This window comes from Mirounga angustirostris, unplaced genomic scaffold, assembly GCF_029215605.1.
Source record: "Mirounga angustirostris isolate CCGP_5_RB_7025 unplaced genomic scaffold, mMirAng1.0.hap1 SCAF_8, whole genome shotgun sequence".
Lineage (NCBI taxonomy): Eukaryota > Metazoa > Chordata > Mammalia > Carnivora > Phocidae > Mirounga > Mirounga angustirostris.
The window spans coordinates 89,140,584-89,153,801 of NW_026991716.1; the positions used below are offsets into that span (position 1 = coordinate 89,140,584).

Here is a 13,218-nt window from a genome sequence, read left to right on the forward strand (position 1 = left end):
ACTTCCCACTCCCTGTGGCATGGACTGCAAACTTTTTCAGAGCAGTAATTTTGGGCAAATTTGGGGCTTGCACTATTGTTTTCCACTTTTCAGGATTCACTATCATTCATTTTGTGATGCCCAGTGTCTTGAAAACTATTGTTTTATACACTTTACCTATTTTGGTTGGTTTCAAGTATGAGAGTAATTTATTCTTGTTAATTTCATCTTTTCTTGAATCTGAACAATTAAGTTTTTTTTTAATTAAGCTCATAATATCTTTCTAAGGAGAAGCAGTAGAAAAAAAGTCATCCATTAGAAGAAACTTACATTTTTTGAAAATTTCTATAACAGATTTTATCAGAATACTGTCTTATGATGGAAAACTTCAGCAAATGAGATACAAATCATAATGCCATTGAGTCAGTAGAGTCCCAGTTAGAATATAAAAAATGTCAAAATAATGATGTTTACAATATGAATGGTATCCTTATTCTTTACTGCTCATAAATAATATATGCTGATACTCTAGAATTGCAGAAAAACAAATATATTTTATACAAATAAAGTGAATAACACATTATATAGTTTTGTCCTATTATTCTCTTACAAAGATATTTTAGCCTCTTACTTTGTCCTTTGATTGACCAAAACTGAAATGACATATCTCTCATGACATTTGCTTTGCTTCACTAAACTGCGATTCAAAACACTTTTTGTATTGAATGTTCAATAAATGTATAATTTATATCTTTAAAAATAATCACTTAACACACACAAGCAATTAATAAGTATCAGTAAATTAATATATTTGTTATGTTTGTATTGGTTTTCTCTTCAAATAAGTGTCAATACCTTATATTTTACGGTTTTTGTCTCATATAAAAATATTGTATTTGATTTAGTCTATAACATTCCATGCGAGGCCTTCATAATGCTTTTTGGGTATATTACTATAAAGGAAATCATTTTGTCATGGTAGCAATCTGTAAAGTTTACTATAACAATCACAGTTTTAACATCTATGGACTCCTGTAAGTCTCTTGGAATAACAGAATTTGATTTCCACTGTTAAATATTTAAATCAAATTATATATTTATTATACATGTGATTTTGTATGCTACATAGATGGAAGACAAGGCAAGTTATGATCTTTCAGGAAAAATTATTCCACTGAAGTTTTCCAATTCATAATTTAAATTGTATGCATTAGCCTAAAACTTCAAGTAATATCCCCTTTGACATCACAGGTTAGTCTGAGATAAGAAGAAGTAAATATGAGTTAATCAATGAATGTAATATGAAAATTCTGACATTTTATTTCAAAAGAGCAAAAGACAAATTCCAGTGACAATAATTCCACAGTTTTTCAATTAACTGATATTTTTTCCTTAACCTATTACCTCATAAATATGTTTAACATTTGTAACTATTTTAGTGAGGATGGTAAGGGAATGAAAGCAAATGTTAAATTTGTTTATGTTCTAAAACATATTTTTAAAATACATACTAATAGCATGGAATAATATGAAATTGTAAGATATATGCTAATAATTTTATAAACATCATATGACTCATTATTCACAAAAATAATATAGTGGTGGTATTACTAAAATCTTAAAAAATAAAATATAGGGATATTTCAGAGAAAGCATGGCACTGATTGATAATGCTAATCTATAAGCCATACTGTAATTGTGTAAAGGCAGAACTTTAATGAGCTTAAGGTTTCACACAATAAATAAGGAAAAATGGCAATATTACCAGAGTATGAATATTGTGCTAGCTGTAGTGTTTAGTACTCAAAGGAAGTGATCAGAACACTTGTAAGATATACTGTGATGTCTGTGCTGTGAATTAAACAAGGGCCCTATTTCTATCACTTAAAATTCTTTAATCCCTTCTTAATTTAAACCCTGTTTTTAAGTCATTACTGACATTGGTAATAAACTTACTTTCTCACAAGTTATTTAAACTTTCTCATGTTTCTTTAAATTTAGTATCAGAAGAGTCTCTTTCTTATGTTATCCCCAAACCATCACTGCCCTGGGAATCCTGGAAGATTAATGAATTTGAAAATGTTGATATGATTTGGTTATTTCTCAAGGCACACAACAGAGAAGAAGAGATAAAGAACACAGAAAAGAACAGAATAGAACTGGAAGAAAGGCAAGTGAAAACTAGGCTGATGTCATCTACACAAAGAAAAAAAAATGTAGAAAGAGGCAGGGAGTGGGAAGGGAGAATGACAGATGGTGAGCGAGTAAGCAGTGGAAATATAGAAATAACCAACAATGAACAGAATGAATAAGGATATTAACCAAAATATAGGAAAAGAAATTGAGAAGTGAATATTCTAGCCAATATTGGGAAGTCAAAAATGGAAAATGTTATGTGATAAATGTTACAAAGTAGAAGGAAATAGTAACAATTTTACAAAGCAAACAAGAGTTACATTTTATACAACTTTCTCTCCACTAGTTAAGTCCAATGAGAGTAAGATACCTATTGCACAGAGAAATTATTTAATCCACAACAGCAAAACTGCCTACCTTACAGAAATCTAAAGGGGAGTGGGCCATGTCTAAAATCTTCATATTTACACTTATGGTAATTAAAGCCAAATGTGAATGAAATTATTCATTTCACACATTTTGAGTTCATTTTTCAGTTCCTTTATTTTACTCTAGATAAGTAAACATATTTAACACCTCTTTTAGTTCACCAAACTGTGTATTAACTAGTAAAACTTGAGGGGAATTTAATGACCAACATAAATGCTCTCTTATTTAAATACTGAATATATCAATAATAATATAGTATATACTTCCTTATGAAAATTAAATGGTACTAGAAATTCCTAATGAAGCCAACAGATTAATATTCTCACTCTTCATTATGCAGTTACCAAAGCAGTGTTCCTGTACTTTTTAACTGCTTTATCTTGTGACGCCCCACAGTAATTATTTACATTTATAGTTATATTTTTATGCATATTTAACTTGATTGACAAAAAGACATTATTGTTTACTTTAAAATTAATTTAACAAAAAATAACTTGAAAATTGGAAAAGATTATCAAAATAAAGTGAACCTGATAATATTCTTCACAACATAAAAGCAGAAATAATGAGATGCACCAGTATATATACAGTGTCATTTTAAATTTGGTAACCTAAATAACGTCTTTGAATTTCCCAATGATTTTGTACTCTGTAGGAAATAGTCCTAGCTTTTGTGTAGCTTATAATTCAAAACAATTTATACTGCCATTATATGAAACTAAAATATCCATAACAACACCCTTTCCTATCTCTAGATTGTGATCCACACACTATCTTGCAGGTAGTCTCCATATTCAGAACAGAGCTGTGAATTCCAGTTAATTAAATGTGTTCTTTAAGATATCATTTCAGCTAATGTTTATTGATAATTTGAATGATAGTAATTCAAAAATATATTACTTACATATTTTATATATTTCTTCAATTATATCAATATGACAAAAATTAAGACTCAGATTTGAAAAGTATTACTAGAAATAGTTCAATTATAAAACACAAACTAACCAAATTTATTCTGGGGATCCAAAGTAGGGTGATGACTGTAGTTAACAATACCGTATTGTATATTTAAAATTTGCTAAGGGCAGCAGATTTTTAATGTTCTCATATCATCCTTCCCCCAATAAACACGTGTGACGTGATAAATGTGTTAAATAACCTTATTATGGTAATCATTTCACAATATATGCACATATCAAATCATATTGTACAACTTACTCTGTCACAATGTTATTTCTCAGTTATATCTCAATAAACCTGGGGAAAAAAATAAATAGAAGTTTCCTGGTGAGGGTAGTGAAGGGCCAGGAGAATTTTATAGGTTTCTCTGCTCCCAAGCTCTACCTTTTATTTCTTTAAAGATTTTATTTATTTGACAGAGAGAGAGACCGTGAGAGCAGGAACACAAGCAGGGGGAGTGGGAGAGGGAGAAGCAGGCTTCCCGCCGAGCAGGGAGCCCGATGAGGGGCTCGATCCAGGGTCCTGGGTTCATGACCCAAGCCGAAGGCAGAAGCTTAACGACTGAGCCACCCAGGCACCCCTGCCTTTTATTTCTAACATGATGGGCTGTTACCTTAAAATCTCTTTTGCTTCTCAAACATCATCTGTTCAGGAGTGTTTCTATAGCCACCACTGAGCTTCTAAAGTTCCTTCACCTGAAACTGCTATTGTAGCGGAGGGCTCCTGCTTCCTAACTGCTCCCTCCATTGTAGCAGATGCAGCTTTTTGGAGATTTGTCACTTTTGTGACACCTACTACCATCACATAACCTTCCTGCTTTGTCTATGTGTTTTCCCTAATGAAGCAGTCAAAATGGATCTCAGTCCTATTTGCAGCTTTTCCCACTCAAGAGTGAGTCCTTTCGTTCTCAGAGTAGGTATGTCCAGCAGATTTCTACCATTAGTAGACCTGCTCCACTTCCTCAGTCATTCTCTGCCAGGGGTGGGAGGGTGGGGTGGGGGGATGGGGTGGGGTGCTGTAACAGGGAGACTTCCCAGGTGTGTTCTCATATGGTCAATTGCTTTAGTCCACAGCTATATGTATTTGTGCTCTCTGTTTCATTGAAAAGTTTTTTGTTGTGATGGTCTCCTGGTTATTAGTTATGATTTCAAGCATGAAAAGTGAGAAGATGTGGACCTAGACTTCAAGTATGTTTTTTAGCATATTTTTATTTGCAAATGAATGATTTAATAACAATAACAAAAATAACAATATAGAGACAGTGGAAAGTAAGAAGTGAACATAAATGAAGAAGATTTAAGAGCAGTAAATGTGCTGAGTAGATGATTATAAGCTCAAATGAAGTAAAAATAGTATCACATAATTCAAGAAAATTTAGCACAATTTTATTCTACATCTGTTGATATCAGTTTTCACTTTTCTTTGATAAAAGGGGTCAGAAGTTTATATACCACAAAGTCAAATTATTATTGTGAGATTGTTTAATGTTGGTTGCCTTTATTAGAAAGTTAGTTTTAAAAAAAAACAGATGCTTTTCTTTTCCTCCCTTCCTTTTTCCCCTTTCTTTTTTCTTTCCTTTCTTTTTATTAAATAATATTTCTCCAGTGGTAACAGGTGTTGCTTTAATGAATAATACATAAATGAATGAAATTGTAAAGTGCAGTGTAACATCTCAAATTTGCAGGGTTCCAAGATAGACACTATGGTTCAGTCCTTGAAATATGTCTAATTATTCTTCACCTCAGGGTCTTGGAATATGCTATTCCTTTAGCCTGGAAGGTTTTCCCTCACACTGTACAGTGTAGACTGTACTTTTTCAGCCTTCAGGTCTTACCTTCAGTGACACCTCCCCATATACAGCTATTTTCTGACTCTCCTTTTCAAATACAAGTCTCAGGTTCCTTGTCAGTCCATTCAACATGTTATCTCCAGAGCCTACATCCACACATTACCAATCTGATTAGCAATAATTCCCCTTTGTGATTGCTGTTGGAAAACAAAGACTCAAAGTCACCAGAAGTGTAAAAGCAGAACAATAAGATTATGGATATATAGTATGGATTTATAGTTATTTTTGAGTGGCATATTGTAAATGGTAATATATTATCACTTTTGAAGTTGTTTAAACAAATTTGGTTAATATCGCTGACTGCTTTAATGTAAGTAGCATTTCTACTTTACTTTTTTGATTTCTTTTACTCTAGAAAGTACTTCATAATATACCCTCTGAGTTAAATTTTAGCCAAGTGTAAGTCACATGTTAGATTTATATATTTCATAAATTTAGTCTTTATTTTATACGTGATTTACTAAAGAAGTGCATGAGTAATGCCAGTAATATCATTAAATATGCAATATTTAATCAATGGAACACTTAAAAATAAAAGATAAATGCAAATCTGATGTTACATCCACAATTTATTTAGTAATTCATTCAGACTATGTAAATTTTTATGGAAAATAACCCTCAGAAAAGAAATAAAAAGCTGATTCAATGAGAAATATTTTCTTTATGCAATACTTTTTGAATTTTCATTATTATTTCAAATGATTTTAATACCAATTTAAAGAAAATACAATTTGGAAAATATATTGAAATCCATAATTGAAATAATAATTTATGGTCCTGACAGATGAAATCCAATGTACTGTACATGACCTAAAGCAGAACTATTACTAAACAGGTAGTTTATTATTAAAATATATGCACTAGAACATCAAAGCAACAGAATGCACTTGGGAGAACTAGATTAATTTTCAGAAAAAATTTGTTTTGGTTCTTGTTATTATTGTTCTTATGGATTTCTTTTCCTAAAGAACTACATTATTGAACATGTGGGGGAAAAATGTGAATAATAAATGAATGAATCCAAAGATAAAAATCCACACATATTAGTTCAAATGAAGAGCAATTTCAGTTTGTGTCCAAAAGACTTTAAATTCCATGACAAACTAAACAATATGCGTTTGGAAAAGAGAAAATAAGAAAACCCTCCAGGTGCAAGCATCCAGACATCCGGCCCTCTGTTCACATGCCTTACTCTCACCATCAATCACCTAGAAGCAGCTGGGTCACAATTCTAAATTTCCGAGAAGAAAATCCTATTGGTCCAGATAACTGAAATGGTTTGAGAAGCAAACTCTCTAAAAGAAAGCGTCTTGCTTAGGCTCAGGTCATGATCCCCAGGTCCTGGGATGGAGTCCTGCGTGAGGCTCCCTGCTTCTCCCCCTCCCTGCTTGTACTCTCTCTTTCTGTCAAAATAAAATAAAATTAAAAAAAAAAAAAGGTTGTCTTTTGACATTTAGACCATTCCATTATTTCTTCCAGGATTTGTTTTTGTGAATGGTATGAAATGACTCGGTTTTATTTTTTTCTCTATTAAAAAAAAATGTAATACTTTTGAACAGTCCACCTTTTACTCACCAATTTACAGTGAGTAAGTGTTCTGTTTCTGGGCTGTATTCCATTGGTCTGTTTATATATACATATACCAATGTCTTATTTCCTTAATTAAATGTAGATCATAATAAGGCTGTTATTTATCTGACAGGATATTTTTCCCTACAGAGTTATTTTTTCTCCTGAAAACTGTCTTTGTTATTACTAGAGCTTTTGCTTTTCCAAATAACTTTTTGAATAAGGTCGCAAAAATCCTTGAAAAATTAAGTCAGGATTTTAATAAGAATTGAGTATATTTGTGGGTGAATTTGGAGAAATTTATAAAATGGCATCTTGTTAAATACCACCATATGTATTTCTATGTGCATTTATTCATTTTCATTATACTTTAAAATCATTTTATAATTTTCTCCACAAATGTCCTATACATCTTTCATTACTCATCTTTGATATCCTATAGCTTTCTTACTGTTTTAAATGGTAATTTTTAAAATATGTTTTACTATTTATTGCTAGTATATGAAGTGTAATTGATTTTCTTTTTTAAAAGCTATATCTGGCAAATCTAATGAACTTTCTAATTCTAATCCACTTTGTGTCCCTTCAGTTTTTATGTTTACATTAATGTCAGCTGTGAATCCTGTTTTTTTTTTTTTTATTTTATTTTTCCCCACTATTTCTTTTTCTCTACTAAATATGCTGGCTAGGATTACAAGGGTGGGACCAACCTGGTATGTTGCTGGCTTAAATGTACGAGAAGCTTGTTTATTTATTTTTTCTTTATAAAGATTTTATTTATTTATTTATTTATTTATTTATTTATTTATTTATTTGAAAGGGAGAGAGTGAAAGAGAGAGCATGAGAGTGGGGAGGGGAAGAGGGAGAGGGAGAAGCAGACTCCCTGTTAAGCAGGGAGCGGACACAGGGCTTGATCCCAGAGTCCCAGGATCATGACCTGAGCTGAAGGTAGACTAACCAACTGAGCCACCAGGCACCCCAAGAAGCTTGTTTAAATGAGTGTTTCCCCCATACTACTTGGTTGTCTAGGTACCTGGAACATAGCTTTTCCTCTTAAACTCTTGAACGTGTTTGATCTCTCCTGGGGAAACCCTGGAGCTTACTGATCTTCAAAAGCCTAGAGGAGATCTTGCTTCTCTGAATGTTCTGCCAAAAATAATCAGTATTGACTATTTTTCAGGGACTTTTCTAATGCATTGTATCATGCATTAGATTCTGATCTTGGAACACACATCTTAACTATACAGATGTCCTGTTCTAATGTTTTGAACTCTGAGTTGTTGTTTTGTTTTTTTGTTTTGTTTTGTTTTGTTTTGTTTTTCTGGTTTACTTCTCTAGAGATTTTATTCAATTCCAACTACTTCTTAATAATTTTTTATAATTTCTTAAAATCTCTGCTCTATTAATGGTACTTTTCTTGTTTACAGTACTGTTATTATTCACTTTATTCTCATTTTAGAGCATCTTATGTGGGAGATGTAGTTTATAGCTTTTATTCTTCCATAGTGAGTTTGTTCTCAAAGTGTGTTTTTAAAATCACTCAAGTAGACTAATCAATCCATAAGATAGAAAAGACTATACTGACAGAGGGATAATTTGGCAGAAACACACAGTCTGAAATCCTCCAAGGACTGGGAGTACAAGTTGTCACCTGAAAAATATTTTAACAAATATGGAATTTGAGACTGAAAGATATTTTTATGTTTTCTTTGGATACTTAGTAGGTACCATAAACTTTTAAATTATTAATGATAATACCTTTATTGAGAAATTAGTAGATGCTCATTAGTACTTCCCTACGTATACCGAATGTGTTATTTTATTTAGTCCTCACAAAAACATTAAGATGCTGATACTCTGATTATTTCTATTTGTCAGATGACAAAAACGAAGCAAAAGAGACGTTCCTTACATAATTTGCCCAGAGCACATCATCTAGTTTAGCGTTCTCACTTTCCCACAGCAGCGGTATTCCAGAAAAGCTAGTACTGTATCCATGGACACACTGGCAAAAAAGCTCTCCTGACTTCTCAGGAGGCTTCACACAACCTCACCAAACCCTAAGATCATACACTATAGTCTCTGTCAAAATAAATCCCACTTTCCCCATCCTTCTTCCTTTGTTTTGCTGAATCTCAATTTCAGTTTTCTCCATGAAACACGTAACACTGTAGGTGGACAATGGTGATACATTCACTATTCTTTCACAAATGGGAATTCTCTATGCGTCCAACTTAAAGCCAATTTAAAGCCTGAATAGCACATGCAGTAGGTAATATCACTGCCTAGCGTTCTTTCTCTTCCATGAAATGAAGCAGACAGACTGTGACTAAGAGTTTCAAGTATTACAAAATAGAATGTTTTTGTTGTGAATTTCTTTGAAAAGGGGAGTTCCACCTAAGATTTTCTGAGGTTTGGCTTTAGTTTCACCTACGTAAGGTAAGACTTCCTGGTACCTGCATGCCACCCCTCTGATACCCAGCAATAACCTCTCATTATCACCACCATCACAAAACTGAATTATATCCATTTATTTTTATGCCTACCTTTCCCACTGAATTTATATTTTGAAAAAAAAATGATATTTATATTAAAACTCTGTTGCCTAGGACAACACTTAATATTCAGTAAATGTACAAGTTTGTTGATAGATTACATGTGTAAATTTATCTATTTTGGTAGATTCTTCATGTATTCATTTGCTTGTTTAACATTTACTAAGTAGCTATTACTTGAGAAAGCAAACTGCATGCTTGGAGGTAAAGATGAAATAGCTGGTTTAGAAAAGATGAATAAAACAAAAGAACTGTCCTCAGTGAACAAACTGTAGAAATAAACTAACCAAATGCAGAACACACAGTTATAAAGTACTCATTTAAATACATTTTTACATAAAACCTTCAGTTTTTAAGGCGGCATTACATTTGTAGAACCTTTAGGAAGTAGATGAATGTTTAAATACAATTTGCCTTTACATAAAAAAATATCTTTTAAGTTCTCTGCATTCTTAGTCCTTTATAACAAATAAACATGTTTCTATTTATATGAGCAAAGCATAAATAGTTTGGGGAGTTGATTTTATACTTAATTGTACTATAAGGGTAAGTGAACTTCAATGGTCCATTAAGATTGATGACATTCATCAGTGTGTTGCTGGAATGAATAGAGATTTGTATTTTTCTTAATAATAAAAAATTACTTAATTTCCAACAGACATAACAAAAGATTATGAAGTAGGACATGCACACATATACAGACACATAATTTTTATAACCCTCCTTGTTTATTCTTCTTCATGTCTCAATATGTAACCACTAACTCCATTCTTTCAGTAACATAAAGGAATCTGGGATGTATAAAATTAAGGAAATCATACATAAAGCCCAAATATTTTATAAAATAGACTCAATAAACTCGATTATTATATTTTATTGTTAATTTAACTTAAGGTAATATCTATTTATTAATTCCTCCAATTTACATCTCAGTGATAGATCTGAGAAACATTTTTTTGTCAGAAGTAATGTTTTCTACTCTCTTCTCTCTAACTAGTTGAATCATCTTGGCAAATCACTGAAATTCTGAATTGTTAAGTTTCCTAAAATAAAAAGGAAATTGCTATTACTTTTTCATTTCCTCACCAATATACTTCAAAGCAAGAAAGTACATTCAGAAGTATTATGAACATTTCCCACCATGTTAATTTTTATGTTAATTGTATTCCTGTTGAACAGTATCATGCAATCCAAAGGTTAAGGCCCTATTGAAAAGAGAGTTTAAAGGAGAGTTTGACTAAAGTTTGATCAAGGAAAGTGTCTTTGTCAAGGGGTGTTCTACTTTGGGGGAAGGAAGACAAGTTTTTACAGAGGCTTAGCCGCAAAAGTCCAGCTGGTTTCATGAATAGTTGGGCAAAAACAGTTCTCAGAAAAAGAGGGAATCTTTCTTGGTATTTAGCAGCTATGGGCTATCTGTGTTTAGCAAGAGGGCTGGAAAGGAAGAGTCGAGGTTAAGTTCATAGAAAGCTCATAATGGAAAATGTTTTCAGAGCATCTCATGTGGAACTTCCATTAATATAATAAAGTAAATAAAAAAATATATAGTGAAGTAAATAATCAGATTTTTCTTGGTAAACTCTAACGTGTTTATAAATTATTAGAAGATTAAGTGGTAACTACAAGGTTTGTAAAATAAAAGATGCATCTTGAATATGGATAGAGGATGAGCTTTATGGGGACAGTTATGTATGGGGAAGATTTGCACACACTCACACAAACAAGGGAATTCATGATGACTTATCCATCCTTGTGGAGGGACAAGTAGGAAAGTTGGGTGAAGTTGGACATTTGAAGAAAGAAATGAGAATCTAACCATTCAAAATAAATATCCTATAATCATTTCATTTTTTTAAATGTTAGTTTCAAAGTACATAATGCTATGCATTCACATTGTTCATGAAAGAGTTTTAAATCGTTTAAAGCTTTGTTTCTTTTATGGTTTAAAGCTTTAAATAGTTTTTCTTATTATGTCAAGTTGGCTATATCTATATACACTACTCAAGCTTTAAATCGTGTAATGTTGTACAATTGAATGAATATTTAAAACCAACCAGGCTTTAAAAATATTCAATCTTCCCTTTGTGTATCATAAGGGGCACTTAGGTAAGCACTATAGCAATTACTGATGGATAGAAAAAAAATCATCAAATTATATTTTTTCACTCATCAAGGTAAATGATTTAGATATCTGTCATTTAAAATCAATGTTCAGTACTCCAAAAACTAAAGAGGAAACTCTTTTGCATTTAAATGGCAAAGCAGTGACTCTCTTACATGACAACGATGCAGTAGAAAAGATCATTCTAAGTAGATTTGATATTAAAAGTAAATATACTCAAATACAGTAGTTGACTAGAAAATAGGTCTTTAAAATTAAAAGTGCCATGCAAACAACAAAATTCAGGATACCAAACTTTTCAGGGGGGCCAGGACTTATACTTTGATAGTGTTTTATTTCAAAAATTATCTAATATTTACAATCAGCAATGGTTCAGAGAGGTGATTCCAACAAATCATTTATATATTCTAAGTAGGAGATTCAGCTCCTCAATCACTGACCTCCAGACAATCTGACTGCACATACAGTTTTCTATCCTCTAGAACCACTTACTGTGTCATTTAATTTTGGTTTTGGTCTTTTAAATATTTATATGCCAGTCTCCTATTGATAAATGGTTAAATTAATTAAAGCCAATGAGAAATTATTCCAAGTTGATAATTTGAATACACTACTATTTATCTTTTTGGAAGCTGTTTCATTTAAATAATAATGAACAAAGAAAAAATATATTTATATATTTTATAGATATACAAAAGTACAAACTCAGTAGTGACACAAGTGAACGTAAAAAGCATATTTGTTTCTTATGATTTAGGATTTAGAAATAAGGAACAGAAAGCAAACGGGTGCTAAAGAAAACCACACAGACAAGATGAAAAGACAGACGGTGGATACGTTTCACCCCTACTGCGGATCCCTGTCTACATACCGCTCTATCAACTGAACGAGCCAATGTATTTATGGTTCTTAACACTGCTTCTTCTCATACGAGGCTCCCAGTAAATCTCCCTCTAGACACGATTTTCCCTTTGGCAGGATATAAAACAAAAGGTAATGCACACTTAAATAAATTAAATGCAATATGGGATGGCAAATAAATGGACTTGAAAAATGGCTTAAATAATTTAGATTAATATACATACCTGCTGTTTTCTCAGATGCATTTTTTATACAGCAGTTTTAGGTACTGCAGATAGAAGATTTGAACATAGCTAGGGGCACCTATTTAATGATTTCTGTTCAGTCCAGGGCTACTCTAAAAGAAATATGGTTCAGGAAATAGGAAATATCTGATAAAAAGACAGCTTAAAAAGGAAGCATGTGTTTTCAGTGCTTGAAAATCAAATTCCCTGAAATTCCAGTCTTGCATAGTTTTTAAGTGATATCATACATATGCTTGCCAAAAATTAGTCCAAAATATAAAATGTGTTCTAGTATCTTCTTCACTTGCAAATTTATCTGAAATGAGTCTTCTTTAGATCCTTAGGCAAAGGACATCCATTTAAATGTGGCATTATATTGTATATTTTTTTTAAAGATTTTTTTATTTATCTTAGAGAGAGAGAGAGAGAGAACAGGGGAAGGGGCAGAAGGAGAGAATATCCAAGCAGACTCCCACTGAGTGCAGAGCCGGATGTGGGGTTTGATTGCATGACCCTGAGATCATGACCTGAGTGGA

At 32.1% G+C, this 13,218-nt stretch overlaps 1 long non-coding RNA gene across 3 annotated transcripts in view; it reads right to left on the reverse strand.

Moving 5' to 3' along the window:
• Positions 1 to 12,822, reverse strand: part of LOC123837052 (uncharacterized) — a 104,893-nt gene extending 92,071 nt beyond the window's left edge. For 2 of the 3 annotated variants that reach the window (XR_006789141.3, XR_010413712.1), the window contains exons 1-2: positions 12,683 to 12,822; positions 5,339 to 5,490 (exon numbers count right to left, since the gene is read on the reverse strand). This is a non-coding gene — a long non-coding RNA (uncharacterized LOC123837052). The remainder of the gene's footprint in view (positions 1 to 5,338; positions 5,491 to 12,682) is intronic. The other variant, XR_010413711.1, reaches the window with a different exon arrangement.
• Positions 12,823 to 13,218: the final 396 nt, after the last annotated feature.